At 36.2% G+C, this 17,533-nt stretch overlaps 1 protein-coding gene across 1 annotated transcript in view; it reads left to right on the top strand.

Moving 5' to 3' along the window:
* The window catches only part of CNKSR2 (connector enhancer of kinase suppressor of Ras 2), a 281,300-nt gene that overhangs the window by 234,804 nt on the left and 28,963 nt on the right, over window positions 1-17,533 (top strand). The window lies entirely within an intron of this gene.

The raw sequence follows: 17,533 nt of genomic DNA, 5'->3' as shown, positions 1-17,533 counted from the left end.
ATACACAAAAAATACACATACTCATACATATACATACATATGTAACTTCCCTTTTCACTATTAGAAGACTGAAAGGAAAAATCCAAAATAATTGTTTGAAGCAGAATTGTACATAGCATTTCTATCAACTCCAAATAGCAGAATCTGTTTCTAGAAACCAATTTGCCAAAAGCATCCATGTACTTGCCTGGTATGTATGTTGATTGCAAAGCTCAATTTATGTGAATCAACTCCTGAGAGAGAGAAGTCATTTAAGCAACCCTCTGTCTTATTGGCATTAAAAATTCCACAACCAGGTTCAGTTCCTGGTCTGGGAAATGAGATCCTACAAGCTGCTTTATGTGCCCCCCCCCCCAAAAAAAAAGTAGGTAAAAAAATTAATATGTTTACCAGTTACCAAGACTTGAATGTAAAATACCAGAGAAATAATATAAAATCTCTTTATTCAAAATGAAATATTAAACAAATAAATAAATAAATGAAATACGGGCCAATTAGTACAGATGACCCAAGCCAGTGTTGATAAAACCACAGTTACTGGTTTGGTCCCATGAGGGCATTAGACTTCTCTTTTTAAAGGATACCAACAGACTTTGTCCTTCAGCCCATTTCAAGAAGTATATGAGGCTTCGATTAAAGGACATATTAGTGTAAAATCATCACAACTGGAAAAACAACTCAAAGCTCACAGGTACCAACAGGTCAGGAACCTCATATCGATTTCAAGTTTGGCTTATTTAAAGTGAGGGTTACTTTAGAGATTATTGACAAGAAAATTTAGGGGACCTCTTCTACTATCAAAATATGAGTTGCTTACAATAAAATTCACATGTTGAAGCAGTTTCCATATAAAGTATGTTGTAGTCATAATCTCCATGAGGACCATTATAAAAGGTATACTGTTGGTTCAGGAAAGCTGATTACCTGCCAAGCTCTCATAACATTCACATCTATTAGAAATTATAGAAGAGTCTTGTGGAAGAAAGATCTAGGAACCATGTTAGGCCTCTGTAGGAGTTCTGGCAAGCACACTCATACATTTTTAATGTTAGGATGATTAATGAGTTGTTTTCTAAAACTTAACTAAAGATAAGTTAGAAACCTCATTTTGACTGTTGTCCAGGTACTGCATAACTGCTGCAACTAAGTATGGGAGGTTTATGCAGTATTTTACAAATGCATTAGGGAAAATACTTCATCTCTGCCATTTTCCAGTGAATTGTGTTGAAATTAGGCACAGCCCTCTGAAATAGAGAATCCTGTTCACAACACATTCCTTCATTGCCATATGTAGAAGTCTTTGAAGCTGTCTTTTTCTGTTAAGCTAGATACTCAGCACTTCCTCCTGGTCATTGTGTAGAGAGGATTAGAATGGAGAATATGTATCCTAGGACCTGAAAGGCAAAGCTAGGCCTTTGCTTGCCCTTCCTTCAGGCTCCACTAGGCTACAGAGCATCTCTAGTTACACGGTGTTGGATTATTTTTTTCTTCTGTTGTCAGTTTTTTGCTGTTTTGTTGATCGAATGTATTTTTAGCCATACAGATGCACTCCAAGTGGATGGATTTTTCCTTCAGGTTCCCAAGTGGGTCAAGTAGGCAGTTACTCAGTACTTTCCATCTTTTTCAGCAGGCTTTCTCTTTGTGGAATGCTTGCAATAAGGGAGAACAGCCCTAGGAAATGTGTAGGTAAACTTGGTATTGCGTATTTTGCCTTTACAGTTTGATATGGTGGGGCAGCTGGGGCTATTGCAGTCGAGTCTGTTTCACCAAAGGTGGCTGTGCACTGTCTTGCACAGCCCCATCTATTTCTGGGTATTTTTCTATTAATCTTGCCACTTGATGCCTCAGTGTCCTTTAAACCATTCTCATCAGGGCAGTACGTTTCATGCTTGCCTAGAAGATTAATGATGGTTTTTCTGCATTATTGTTTCTAATATTGAGAAGCATACAATTTGATGAACACTTCATTTGGGAAACATCAGCTATAAAAAAATCAGTGTTTTCAAAAGAATCTTTAATGTCTAGTTAAGGCAAGTGTCTTATTCATGACTGCTCTGAGTTGGCCATTAGGTGTAAGTATTTTAGGCTGCTTATTCAAATCAGGCTGCTTGGTGTTATGTCAGCAGTCAAAATTATACACAGGAGAGAAGCTGTGGCCATCCCATCAGCCTCAGACTTACAGCCCTCCACACAGAGCGCTCACTATGCTGCCACTAGGGTCAGCAGGCTGCCATGCTTGTTAGAATCAAAGACTAGCAGCAGTGTATTACTAACTGTCCTGCTCAAGGCCAGCATGCGTTGTGACCTACTAAAGTGAATTTGCACTAATCAAGTACAAACCTGCAGAGGAAATAAGTTTCATGTCTCTAGCTCCAAACTTTTTTCTCAGTTTGCCAAGAAATTAAAAATAGGAAATATCAGGCAAGTGAACAGAAGGAGCCATGGGAGAAAATGCTAAAATACAGCCTATCTTCAGTTTTAAGGATTAAGAATTATGTCACCACAACCTAGATGGGTGGGATGAGGTGGGAAGTGCGAGGGAGGCGACATACATATACCTATAGCTGATTCACGTTGATGTATGGCAGAAAGCAACACAACATTGTAAAGGAACTATCCTTCAATTAAAAGTAAATAAACTTTTACAAAAGAATTATGTCATCAACCAAACCCCTTTCATGATCTGTATCATGTAGTGCTTATGAGTTTACAGAGCAATTTAAGAAGCAAGATATACCTTCATCTGTTACCTGAATGTTTTTTTTCATTTTCTTTGTACATGTAGAATTCAGCCCTGCTTGGGAGGTGTAAATTTAGTCTTCTTTGGAGCATACTTCTTAGAGCATACTTCAATCTATGTTCTCATGGTTGAACTACCTTTTGTCTTATTTTGAATTTCAGTTCTTTAACTGAGTCATACTGTGATTTTTCTCAGGCTGAACTCATTTTAGTCTAAATGGATGGTACTAAAAGTATACAGATGAGACCTGTCTTGTTTTCCTTTGACTGAAAAGTCAGCTTGCATATTAATTATCCTGACCTACTTCACTGGCATTTGGGAGAAGACAACTAATTTCCTATTATCCCAATTAGCACTTTGGAATCTTACTGAGGTGTAGGCCTTATAATACCTCAGTGAAATTAAATTATAAATTATGTCAGCCTATGCAGCTTTCAAGGAGTACTAATCATAAAATTGTGGGACAAAATATAAAGATATAATATTCTTTATTTAGAAATCATCTGCTGTAACACTAAAATACTGTTTTGGTTAATACAGCTTGAAGTCTGCTTCTAATAGCTGTCTTTCCCTTGCCATCCTATGTGGTTTAGGTGAGATTTTTGAAAGCTTTATCCCTTAATCCTGCTGATTTCCCTCTTGGCAGTTAAAAGAGCACTCTTTATCAGCCATACATTTTTGGTGCCTCTGGGTACTCAGTGAAGTTATAATCTGCTCTTTTTCATTGTCCTAGAGATAACCTATCAGCATTCAGTTTACACATTTATTAGTTTGGTCTTAGGAATCAAAAGCAAAACCTGGGGTTTTTTGCTTTTCTTAGCAGGGATGAGAGTTGTGATGGATAAAATGTTCCCTACTAACTACAATACCTAGCAGGTTATCTGGTTAGGATATTTATTGATGCTTTCAAAATGAGATCTGCCAATAAGTGTGCTTTAAAGTTGTTGTTCTTTTTCCTAACAGCCATTGCACACCATTGGTAACTTAAGAGCTGTACAAAATGTGCAGCTCAGTGCCTTAATATCTTAAATAATCTAGGCAGAGAGGTTAGATAATGACTACTAATATCATGCAGAAGAAGATAGATTAATCCTCTTCAATCATTTTGAGAGTCCTGAAGTAATTTCCTGAAGAGTTTCTAAATGCTATGAATTTTATTTTGAAGAACATTCAGGTAAGAAGTATATGGGCAAGGGGAAGATATTCTCAGAATATGAAATTGTGTTAAAGAAAAAAAGGAGCAAGTTGAAAATAAAAATGTTGCAGTACTTTTTACTATTTTTTTATTGTCAAGATAAATTATGCTCAAGCACAAAGAGTTTGGAAGAGCATAATCATCAATAATATCTTAAATTACAGTTCAGGTCTAAAGGGAATAGATGGAAAAGACATACAAGCAATGTGAATAAAAAGACAGATACCAAAAAGTCAGAGAAAGAATAGTAGAGAACCTTAAAAATGTCACTTTTATGAAGTCCAAGGGCACCATTCTTGGCTGGTTATGTAACACACAGATATTGAAAAAACAAAAACGGGACTTCCCTGGTGGTCCAGTGGTTAAGAATCTGCCTTCCAACACAGGGAATGTGGGTTCGATCCCTGATCAGGGAACCAAGACCCCACGTGCTCCAACGAAGATCTGACACAGCCATAAATAAACAAATATTTTCTTAATACTGTACTATCTGATTTTGAAGAAAGACTGTTAGGGAGACATAAACACTAAAGATTGGATATAGAGTAGAATGTAGCTATGATTCTGGTATTAGTTATAGGTTGGATTTTTAATCACACCTCCCTCTTTTTTTTTGTTTGAATAATGGGTAAAAGCTAATTATCTTAACTTACTGGAAGTTCAGAGATGGAGTTGTTCTGAAATAAATGTCATGGCTCTGTAATGTCAGGACTCAGCTAACTTTTCTGTAATGCCAACAGCTCTGAGCATCACTTTTCGTAAGATAGGATCCAAAACCCAAAGACCAGACCCTATTCTTGGTATTTTTTGTAAAATCAAAACTTCCCAGATCCTTCCAGCAGACTTAGCCCTAGATTTCACTGGCCAAGGTTGCATCACATGCCCCTGCCTAAATATCAAGGGAAATGAAATGATTATGAGTTTAGACTAACCTTGATTTGTAAGATCATAAAGAAAAGGAGTGTACCAAACTGTCTATCATTACTATCTATTGATACATGAGCCTCTGTACTATTATGTGTATCATCAAATATATTTGTTCCAATAGTGTTTCACCCTTTCAGTGTATATATACAAACACACACCCCAAATCACATCACATCATTTGAAAGTCTTGACCTTATAAAATGTTAAATATCAGAAAAAAGATGTATATTACATAAACCTTGAAAATATAACAAGTTAGATATGTAGTTGACCTTTGAAATAAATAAGCATGTTTTCCTATGAACACTGAGTGACCAAAGGCTAGAATACAGTCTCTGGAGACATTCCTCAGTTCACATCTTTGCCTTGTCACTTTACCACTTCCAAGTGGTATGACTGATCAAGTTATTTGACACCTCTAGACCTCAATTGTTAGATGATGTGGTAACAGTTCCTACCTTTTGAGGTTATATGAGGATCGAATGAGGTAATGCCAGAAAGCACTTAGTTTCCATTTTTGACACACTGTAAGTCTATCCAATAAATGTTTTATAATTATGTAATTTATGTAGATTTCATGCAGATTTGGATTTAAGCAAAGAGGGCAATTACAATACTTAAATAGTGAATTAGTCCTGGCAAACCTCACTAAATAACATTTACCTGACTACTGACCTAACTTTGTTCAGTTCCAGCTATTGAGTTGAATCATATGAATTGCTGTTTTTGTAGGTCAAAATGATGGAGTATCAGCAATTTTGCATATTTCAACACAATATGTTAGCTGTGCTCTAGGAGCTAAAATAGAAATGTCCCCCCCCCAAAAAAAAAAAAGAAATGTCCCTCATTTCACATTCTTATCAGTCATTCTTCCTTTCCTTTTTGACTTTGGACATTTGGGAACGCAAAAGAAACTGTATTCCAAATAGAAGTTACTTCATATATATTTGGGCTTTCCTGGTGACTCAGACGGAAAAGAATCAGACAGAAAAGAATCTGCCTGCAGTACGGGAAGACCTGGGTTCAATCCCTGGATCAAGACCCCCTGGAGAAGGGAATGGCTACCCACTCTAGTAGGATATATTCCACGAGGTCACAAAGGGTTGGACACAACTGAGCACTACTTTCACACTTTCACTTTTTTTGTCATATATATTTACAGAAATATTTCTTTATAGATCTTGCCATTTAGGTTCAGATATTTTCCCCTAAGAGAGATCTACCCTAACAACCTAGTCTGACCCAGATGTCCCTTCCCTGCCCCCCACCACCACCATTCATCCTTGGTTGTGCTACCCTGTTTTATATTCTTCACAGTTTTATCACTTTGAGTATAATATCAAATACTGTTAGCTGATTTATTTTCCATCTCTACCCACCAGTGTATAAATTTCTAAAGAGCAGGGATTTTACTCTTGTCTTATATACCCAGTGCCCAAAACAGTATATGGCCCATAGTAGGCCAGGTACTATTGGATAAATGAGTAAGTGAAGGAATGAATAATTGTAACCCTTTTATCACTAATTCTTTCCCATTTTATTATATAGTAGTTAAAGCTAAAGTTATTTTTTATTCATTGTGTGACATAAAGTCAAAACATTACAAAATTCTTTATTTTGGGTATCTTGTAAAGGGAAGGGCAGGACTGCATGTGTTCAGCAAAATTTCTTCATGCTGGGCACCACAAAGCTAGGATACTAATAACTAGAATTACTGCTCTTTGTATTGATATTATAGCTCATTTATAGTCACTTTCTCTATGTTGAAACCATTTTCTTCCTGTTTTACTCCCATTTCAAAGATGAAGGCCGCAAGAAGATGACATATTAGATAAGCAATTTATTGTTAGAAACCAGATCTTTCAGCACCCATTGGTAGTTGATTTTCCTACCAAAATCTGCTGCCTCCCTCAGAAGTCACCCAGCACCTAACTTCGTCCTGATTCATTTGTAAAATGTGTTGAAATTGCAACTTGTACTTTAGCAAATAGCCAATCGCCTGCATCAGCCAGGAAAATATTCTCAGAAGTTTCATAATAAGTAATGAAGCCAGATTCAATTGGCTAAAGAATGAATTCTAGATGCTGCAGAGTCATACCAGCAGATGTGGACAGAGAAGAGTTAAAGCTCACATACAAGAAGGATAACCTGTCACCTGTATAGCTAAGACTAGTTATGATTTACAGTTTGTTTTCCCAAGAAAGATGATGCAGTTCAGCCACACTGCTAGTTGTTACTATTTTCACACACCAAAAGGCAATCCCCTTTCTTCAGATCAGTGATAGCATACAGTCAGTTTCTCAGTAGAATTTGTTCTAGCTTATTTTATGAGAAGCTGTTCTAAGTTTAAACTCCTTTTATCTGGGTCGCCCTTACCCAAGCTGAACGTCACAAATGCTCCTTTTTTCCCCTCTGTATATGAAGTCTACCTCCTATGGTTACCAACTACTGGAAGATAGTAGATTAAGACATAATAGGGATATACTATAAAACATGCATTAGAAGTTTTTAAACTTTCCTACATGTTTTTCTTTTATTGTTTTATTGAAAAGTAGTAACTTACTTGTTGCTAGATAAACAAATTAATTAAAATACAATGATAAATGTATCATTATGATACATTTGTGTATATATAAAGTATATATTATGATATAAATGTATCAAATGATAAATGATAAAGTTAAAAAGCAACCCTCTCTCCTTCTTACTCTCCAGAGGTAACTTTTAAAAGTTAAAGCTTTAAGAATTCTTGTATGAATTTGTTTTTCTCATATATCTTTTTCCTGTAACTCAGTGTGAGTAGGGAGGGATGATATGGTTTAGTTGGTTTCAAGTTAGTGTATTTACTCAGAATTTTCTTTGATGTGATTTATAATATAATATAATTGTTTATAATATAAGCAGTAGTCTTGTGTAATTACTTGCATACTACCTCAGAACCCAGCCCCAATCCCAGCATATATCACCCTAGAAAATGCAGCAGTTACCTGTTGACTATTTCAAAAATGAGGGAAGGAGCTGGAAGAAATGACAATTTCTGTACATTCATGCTTACACCTCACACACACACTCAGAGTGGTGTGTCACTCCTTGACTGCCTGCCCAATGCCTTAATGCTGTATGACTTTTCCCCACCCTTCTTTACGGGTATCTTCCCATAATGTCAGCTTATCCCAAATATCTGTGATGAAAAAAGCTAAGCCAGAGCCAAGTACCTAAAAAACATAGCAAGTCTAACCTTCAAAGCCAGAATGTAGAACTCAGAGATGGACTTCAGAACTACTGTGTCTGGTAGTCAGTTTTTTTCACCTGCGACTTTGGCTTTAACCTTTTTACTAAACCATCTCCCTTACTTCTTTTTCCCAGTGTTCTCACAAATTCCTTCCTCTGGCCTCTCAAACTTTCTTATGTTTGAGAGGCCACAGTTCAACACCACAATTCAAAAGCATCAGTTCTTCAGCACTCAGCTTTCTTCACAGTCCAACTCTCACATCCACACATGACCACTGGAAAACCGTAGCCTTGACTAGATGGACCATTGTTGGCAAAGTAATATCTCTGCTTTTCAATATGCTATGTAGGTTGGTCATAACTTTTCCAAGGAGTAAGCGTCTTTTAATTTCATGGCTGCAGTCACCATCTGCAGTGATTTTGGAGCCCAGAAAAATAAAGTCTGACATTGTTTCCACTGTTTCCCCATCTATTTGCCATGAAGTGATGGGACCAGATGCCATGATCCTTGTTTTCTGAATGTTGAGCTTTAAGCCAACTTTTTCCTCTCCACTTTCACTTTCATCAAGAGGCTTTTTAGCTCCTCTTCACTTTCTGCCATAAGGGTTGTGTCATCTGCATATCTGAGGTTATTGATATTTCTCCCAGCAATCTTGATTCCAGCTTGTGCTCCTTCCAGCCCAGCATTTCTCATGATGTACTCTGCATATGAGTTAAATAAGCAGGGTGACAGTATATAGCCTTGGCGTACTCCTTTTCCTATTTGGAACCAGTCTGTTGTTCCATGTCCAGTTCTAACTATTGCTTCCTGACCTACATATAGGTTTCTCAAGAGGCAGGTCAAGTGGTCTGGTATTCCCATCTCTTTCAGAATTTTCCACAGTTTATTATGATCCACACAGTCAAAGGCTTTGGCATAGTCAATAAAGCAGAAATAGATGTTTTTCTGGAACTCTCTTGCTTTTTCCATGATCCAGCAAATGTTGGCAATTTGGTCTCTGGTTCCTCTGCCTTTTCTAAAACCAGTGTGAACATCGGGAAGTTCACGGTTCACATATTGCTGAAGTCTGGCTTGGAGAATTTTGAGCATTACTTTACTAGTGTGTGAGATGAGTGCAATTGTGCGGTAGTTTGCGCATTCTTTGGCATTGCCTTTCTTTGGGATGGAAATGAAAACTGACCTTTTCCAGTCCTGTGGCCACTGCTGAGTTTTCCAAATTTGCTGGCATATTGAGTGCAGCCCTTTCACAGCATCATCTTTCAGGATTTGAAATAGCTCAGCTGGAATTCCACCACCTCCACTAGCTTTGTTCATAGTGATGCTTTCTAAGGCCCACTTGACTTCCCATTCCAGGATGTCTGGCTCTAGGTGAGTGATCACACCATCGTGATTATCTTGGTCATGAAGATTTTTTTGTACAGTTCTTCTGTGTATTCTTGCCACCTCTTCTTAATATCTTCTGCTTCTGTTAGGTCGCTACCATTTCTGTCCTTTATTGAGCCCATCTTTGGATGAAATGTTCCCTTGGTATCTCTAATTTTCTTGAAGAGATTTCTAGTCTTTCCCATTCTGTTGTTTTCTCTATTTCTTTGCATTAATTACTGAGGAAGGCTTTCTTATCTCTCCTTGCTATTGTTTGGAACTCTGCATTCAGATGCTTGTATCTTTCCTTTTCTCCTTTGCTTTTTGCTTCTCTTCACAGCTATTTGTAAGGCCTCCCCAGACAGCCATTTTGCTCTTTTGCATTTCTTTTCCATGGGGATGGTCTTGATCCCTGTCTCCTGTACAATGTCACGAACCTCCGTCCATAGTTCATCAGGCACTCTGTCTATCAGATCTAGGCCCTTAAATCTATTTCTCACTTCCACTGTATAATCATAAGGGATTTGATTTAGGTCATACCTGAATGGTCTAGTGGTTTTCCCTACTTTCTTCAATTTAAGTCTGAATTTGGCAATAAGGAGTTCATGATCTGAGCCACAGTCAGCTCCCGGTCTTGTTTTTGTTGACTGTATAGAGCTTCTCCATCTTTGGCTGCAAAGAATATAATCAATCTGATTTCGGTGTTGACCATCTGGTGATGTCCATGTGTAGAGTCTTTTGTGTTGTTGGAAGAGGGTGTTTTCTATGACCAGTGCATATTCTTGGCAAAACTCTATTAGTCTTTACCCTGCTTCATTCCATATTCCAAGGCCAAATTTGCCTGTTACTCTAGGTGTTTCTTGACTTCCTACTTTTGCATTCCAGTCCCTGTAATGAAAAGGACATCTTTTTTGGGTGTTAGTTCTAAAAGGTCTTAGAGGTCTTCATAGAACCATTCAACTTCAGCTTCTTCAGCATTACTGGTTGGGGCATAGACTTGGATTACTGCCATATTGAATGGTTTGCCTTGGAAACGAACAGAGATCATTCTGCCATTTTTGAGACTGGATCCAAGTACTGCATTTCAGACTCTTTTGTTGACCATGATGGCTACTCCATTTCTTCTGAGGGATTCCTGCCTACAGTAGTAGATATAATGGTCATCTGAGTTAAATTCCCCCATTCCAGTTCATTTTAGTTCGCTGATTCCTAGAATGCCAACGTTCACTCTTGCCATCTCTTGTTTGACCACTTCCAATTTGCCTTGATTCATGGACTGACATTCCAGGTTCCTATGCAATATTGCTCTTTACAGCATCGGACCTTGCTTCTTTCACCAGTCACATCCACAGCTGGGTATTGTTTTTGCTTTGGCTCCATCCCTTCATTCTTTCTGGAGTTATTTTTCCACTAATCCCCAGTAGCATATTGGGCACCTACTGACCTGGGCAGTTCCTCTTTCAGTATCCTATCATTTTGCCTTTTCATACTGTTCATGGGGTTCTCAAGGCAAGAATATTGAAGTGGTTTGCCATTGCCTTCTCCAGTGGACGACATTCTGTTTGTCCTAATAGCTCGATTTTTTACACTCTGAAATTTTGCCTTTAATATGAAAATACTCACTAATATGACATCCAATAAGGAAAAAGTACCTATCATTATATATTTTAAATGCAAAAGTGGCAATTGGTCATTAAAATATTTTAATATTTAAACCTCATCCTTGAGAATTCTAGGTTATTGTCTCTGGTATGTAATTTGACAATTTCATGTATATTTGTTTCTATTATAAACACAAAATTTTCCAATAAGATCAATTTTCTAGGTTATCTCACAGAAATTATAGAATGTTTGAAAATAAAAGTGATAGTTTTTAAGATTCATTTCACAGATATAAATTCTTTAACATTCTTAATCCTGGATTTCCTAATATTTCAATATCTAAATTCAGCCTACTAAAATGTAAAATAAACCTCTGTATTGTATTTTTGCTTTGCTGTATCAATATATAGTCTATTTAGTTCTAAATGTGTATTTATTCATTCATTCAACAAACATTTACTGTTTGTTTATTAGAAGCCAGGCACTATGTTAAGAATATATCTAACTCTTTCATAAGTCTACCAACAACAAAAGTTTGTAAATAGAATCTTTCTGATAGCATGAAACAGAGCAAATAATTCAAAGTATTCAGCCTCCTTTTCCACTATGCCAATAATTCCCCTAATAACCAACTGATAATATAAAAATGATCCTTTGAGAGGTACTGCAAGATATTCTTTGTTCATTTTAAGGTACTTATCACTTATGTAAAATTTATAAAGCTAGTTAGGATCAAATAATATCACTCTTGAGCTATTTCTGATTTGGCTCATTCCTTAAACATTATGGTTGGGGAAAATACTTTTTGGTTAATCTCATATGCTGATTAACTGAAACCAGATGTCTAAAACTTCTCATTGATTTCTATAAAATTAGGAATTTTTTCTCAATCGAAGAAATATTAATCTATGGTCAGTATGATACATAGGCTATGATACTACATCGACATAATACTATACTGACCACAAGGTAAATATTTCTTTGATGATTGAGAAGATGCTTCCCAGTTTTATAGTACAACTAATATGGAGTTTGATCATCAGAAAAGCCTACTATTGACAGAGTACCAAATACAAAAAATTATACTGTATTTTGAATGTCTATTTTAGGGAAATTTTAACCTTTTTAAACAGAATTTTTCTCTTTCTTCTACCTTTATAACCCCATATCTTCCATGATTTTGAATCTGGTATATTTATTGTGCTTTTTCTCTTCTGATAAATGATCTGTAGGCTTTATTGACTTAATACCTAAGATCTATTCATTTAAGACCTGAATTTTCTCATCCATGACTTTATTGCTTCCTTTCTTTTAATATTTTCCTTAAATTGTTGTTGTTGCCCTAATTTTGAGTCTATTCTATAACCTTATGAAATGGGGATTTTAAAGCACTCACTTTAGGATTCTCGGTGAGAGAAAATAGCCCATAACTTCAGCACCACTAAACTTAAACTTTACCTTTTTTCCTCTAGCATCTCTGCTGTTTTCTCCTTGTTCTTTAACAATGTCAACAGGCAGGGGTTTTCATGCCTTTTCTATAAAGAACAGGGAGCAGGGCCAGCTTGGAATCTGTGTGGCTTCAACACAACCCACTGCCAACTCTGACAGTAAGCCCCACCCCTCACTTTGTATTCTATTCTCTGATACCCTATGAGTTTGCTGGGCAGCCATCTCTTGATTTAGCATCCTGGGTTCTAAGACTCATGATCATCTTTTATTAACCTAATTAGAAGGATTGTGCCTCAGCATTGGAGGTCAAAAAATGTTTACAATTCCAAAAATAATTCTGTACAAATGTTGAATATCTTTGCTGAATAATTAAGTGAAAAGTTAGCCATAACTTTGAAATCTTCTTTAGATATGTAACATTTTGTGTGTGTGTTGCTGTGAATAGTGTCTCTCTGGTAAATGCTATAGAACCCATTTTAAATGTTTTATATTAAGGTAAAGAATTCATTTAATAATAGATAAATTGTTTTTTATTGGAGGAGGCATATAACAAGTGCCATGCTATATGTAAATATGCATAATAATTAGCTATCTCACCATAGAAATTAGAGTTTTAAATATCCATCCTCACACCCAATATGGAAATATCTTTATACACTTGATGAATTTTATTGAGTCTCTGCTTAAATACTTTAGGGACTTAGAGCTTACTGCCCCCAAAGACAGGGCATTTCATGTTGGACAGCTCTAGTTTAAAAGGTCTTCCTGGTAGTGATATAAAAGTTGACTTCTTATAAATTTTCTACTCATTGTGGGTCTTGACATTGAAAATCAGAAAAGTACTGAAAGGCTGACGTGTGGAAGATGGATGAATGATCTTTAAGATTCCAGAGGACATAATAGATGCATGAAGGGTGATTTTAGGTTGATATGAGGGAAAACATTCCAATGATTGCGTTTGCCTGGAATAACTGGTCTTTGTCAGTTTAGAGGATTCCTCCTTACCCTGTGTTTAAGAAGGGACCAAAAACCAGCTACCAATCAGGGCTTCCAGAGTCAGTGGGACAACTGAATGTGAGGGCTTCTTCTAACTCTACGATTTAATGGTTCTCTTCAGCATAATTGCCTCACCTTTGCTCTCTTGTGTGTCTACACATTGTACATGTCCAAAACTGTACAGTGGAATTGTGTTAAGGGACATTATTTGTGTTGCCTCATCTCTGAGCTGAATGCATATAATCACCTTAACTTTATAACCTGTGACATAAGTTCTACCCTATCCTGGTTAACCCGCATCTGTCTGCCTTGTTTCTTTTTAGTGTCTCCATGCCATGTGTACCGGAACTGTTACAGCAATCTAGACGTATTTTTGTGGACATGACTGTATTAGTTTAACCTACTCACTGTTGATTCATATGATGCCTTTATGTCAAGTAGCATCCCCACACTTATTTACTTTATTTTTAACCTAAATGCAACTATCTATTTTTCTTGCTGTTAAAGTTTTCAGCTTTTCACCTAGCAGTATTCAATCCTGTTAAGAAGGTTTGAACTCTCAGTTGTATAATCTATGATACTAATCATTCTTCCTGTTGTTGAATAATTCTCCAAGGTTCCAAGTATCCTTTCTATGTTTTTAACTGCTTCACTGAATAAGGAAACACACAAAATATTTTAAACAAGAAAGGAGCAAGGACATAGCTGTGAGGCATTCAAACTGAAATTTTATATATGCTAATTTCATTCAGTCATTCAATATCCTTATCTGGCTCCAACTAATTAATAGTAATATCACTCAGTCCATATTACAGCAATTTATTCATAAGGATATCATGCAAAATTTTATCAAATGCAAGGCTCACTGCCCTTAGCTTTCCACTTGTCTCCCAACCTAGAGATACTGTCCAGGGGGTGTGGGGGAAGCCAGTTAAAAATGTTTCATATTTATTGAATGCATGTTGGTCATTCAACTGAAATTAAAAAATGAAACTCCTCCCACTAATAGTCTGTTCTAAAACTTTATCATGCATCTATGTCAGGTTTATCATTGTGTTCTCTGAAGAACCCATGCAAGGTTTCGTTTATTTGTAGAAGAGAACTCTCTCTTTAAACAATGTCTCAGGCATTCTGATGGTGACCCTAAGATAAATTCCAAAAATTCATTCAGTTCCTAAGATTATTCTTCTAGCTCAAAGAGACCATAAAGTAGTTCTTTTGATAAGATAGTCCCTTATCTCAAGACACATGTCTTTTAAATTTCCTAGTGTAAAGACTTCTCTCCTTGCAGGAAACACCTAAAATACCATTGAAGTCATATACTACCACCTTCCTGTTTCAATTTTTCTTTAAAAAAATTTTTTTTAAGCCCTGTCTTCAGCTTCTTAATAACCCTCAGCTGAACATTTGCCTTCCTGGTGTTCTTCTTACAAGCAATTGGTATTATTTTCCACTTGTTCATTTCTAGTACCCTCTTCCTTAAAAGCTTTTTCTAAGGAATTTCCTGTAACTATCTTGACTGGAACTACATCTCCTTTCCTTCTCTCATTGAGACTGTTTATGTTTGTATTACTAGAATTTCATTTTTTAAAACTACTGACCATTCAAAATTTCTGTTTTACTCTCTGAAGTTTTAAAATCATATTCCTTATCATCTCATTTTCATACCCAACTATGTGTTTTCTCTCCTTGCCACTAGAAAAAATAGGAAACAATTAAGATACTTTTAATTCCCTACATGTCTAAAGTGCCACTTAGTTATCCCCTGTTGTTCAGTGTTAGATTCCAAATAGATTTTAGTCATTTCTTCATATTTTTGTGCCATGAAATTGTCAGGGCTTAATGGACTCAGCAATTACTTACAAGTATTAATCTCATTTTTAATTAAACCCCATAGTTAGTATATTGGTAACAAGCAAAAAATATTGGAACTCAGGTTATATTGTTTCATATTTGTTCATCTTCAAAAGGTTTCATAGAAGCTGATCACAAGCTTTTTTGTATTCTGCAAATTGTACAACTGGAGTTATAAAAACTAGATTACTTCATTAGGACAGTTTGTAAGATTTTTAATCTTTTATTCTTACATCTCTCAATACCAGAATGTGCCAAGATACATTATTAGAACCACACAGACCTTGGCCATTAATAGAATCTAGCAAGAGTAAGGAAATAAGAATACCAGAGATTTCTGGTAACTTTTTTTTAACTCAGAGTGCTATCCCTGATCAGCCATATTCCTTGGTCAGCCTCATTCAGTGGTTCCTAAGAATTAGCATTTCTTCACTGTAACCTAAGTCACATTTTCTGTCTATCAACTGTAACTTCAAATTATAGAAACAAGCTGCATTCAAATCTCTTCATGTTAAGCCCTTTTGTATAAAATGATAATACCTTGGTAATAAAAAAAACTATACTACCAATTTCTGATCTAAATAATTTATGGATGATACTTTCATACTTCTGTTTATTGAATTAACTTGCTATAATAAGATATATGGTGCCTATCTATAGAAGACAAGGATATTTCTTGAAGGTCATCTCTTTTATTATGGTTTTTAGAGAATATATGGTAAGATTTCATGTGTGGTTTAATCAAAAGTAGAGTTGAACTACATTGTCTGTGTACCTTAATACTGTCACACATAGTTAGTGATCTCTCTCTCCTATCTGAATAATTAATACAACTGATGGTAAAAATAAATGAACAAACAAACCCACTAGATTTAGCCCTTCAAAAATTACTTTGCTAATAATTCACTGAGCATATTATAGCTCAGTCTGTAAAGAATTTGCCTGCAGTGCAGGAGACCTGGGTTCGATCCCTGGGTTGGGAAGAACCCCTGGAGAAGGAAATGGCAATCCACTACAGTATCCTTGCCTGGAAAATCTCATGGACAGAGGAACCTGGTGGACTGCAGTCCATGGGGTCGCAAAGAGTTGGGCACAACTAAGTGACTGACACACACACATGTGTATTAAATAAGGTTTATATTAACAACATATGCTTCACTGTCATAGAACCAAGACTATACAGATACTAAATAAAACTTTTGGGGGGATTTATATAATAGCTTACAAAATACTGCATGCTGTTAGAAGAAGAGACACGGGTGTCCCCAAATTGGTTTCCAATTAATATAATATGGAGAATAAAAAAAGGAATAACTGTTCTATAATTCCAGCTAAAATTTAGCAATTCCACTTACTATTTTGAGCAATTTATCAGTGACTTTCAAACTTTCAGAGTTTAGTAAATACACCCCAGAAATAATAATGAGAAAACCAGACTATGAATGACACACTGTTTAAGCATTAGTAATATTTCCACTGGTGACTTCAAATCAGTCTTCGGTTTCTGGAATGTATAGGGAAGTCCTGTGCATTACTGACATTCTGAGCTATCTTTTTAGTATATTGAGATGATTGACATCAAACTAGGGACTTTAAGCCAGTTATTTTCATGAAATGCAGAGCTATCCTATTTCACACTATCTCTTAAGTTTTAAAAAGAAAAAGAAGGAAAAGGGATATAATGCAGTTTGTTTTACTTAGTTTTTGGTGGCTCAGACAGTAAAGCATCTGCCTGCAGTGCAGGAGACCTGGGTTCGATCCCTGGGTTGGGAAGATCCCCTGGAGAAGGAAATGGCAACCCACTCCAGTACTCTTGCCCGGAAAATTCCATGGACTGAGGAGCCTGGTAGGCTATAGGCCACGGGGTCGCAAAGAGTCGGACACAACTGAGCGACTTCACTACTACCAAGTTAAGCAGCACTTGATTATCATCTGAAAGGTAAATCATAAAAGCAGTCATAAATGATGTCTTTACTGGTCATATATTTGACCAGTGACCAAAAACTCAAGAATATTTTATTGTATCTGCAATTGAGTTTGGTGGAGTTTAAATGATAAAAATTGTGCCTATGAAGTTATAATTCTTATGGCTAGAGAATACCTAAATCAGATCCCTGATGATTATACAGTGCAGGTAACAAACAGATTCAAGGGATTAGATCTGGTAGACAAAGTG

This window comes from Budorcas taxicolor, chromosome X (genome assembly GCF_023091745.1).
Source record: "Budorcas taxicolor isolate Tak-1 chromosome X, Takin1.1, whole genome shotgun sequence".
Classification (NCBI taxonomy): domain Eukaryota; kingdom Metazoa; phylum Chordata; class Mammalia; order Artiodactyla; family Bovidae; genus Budorcas; species Budorcas taxicolor.
The sequence above is the reverse complement of the archived record's forward strand: the minus strand, read 5'-3'. Positions and strand labels throughout refer to the sequence as shown.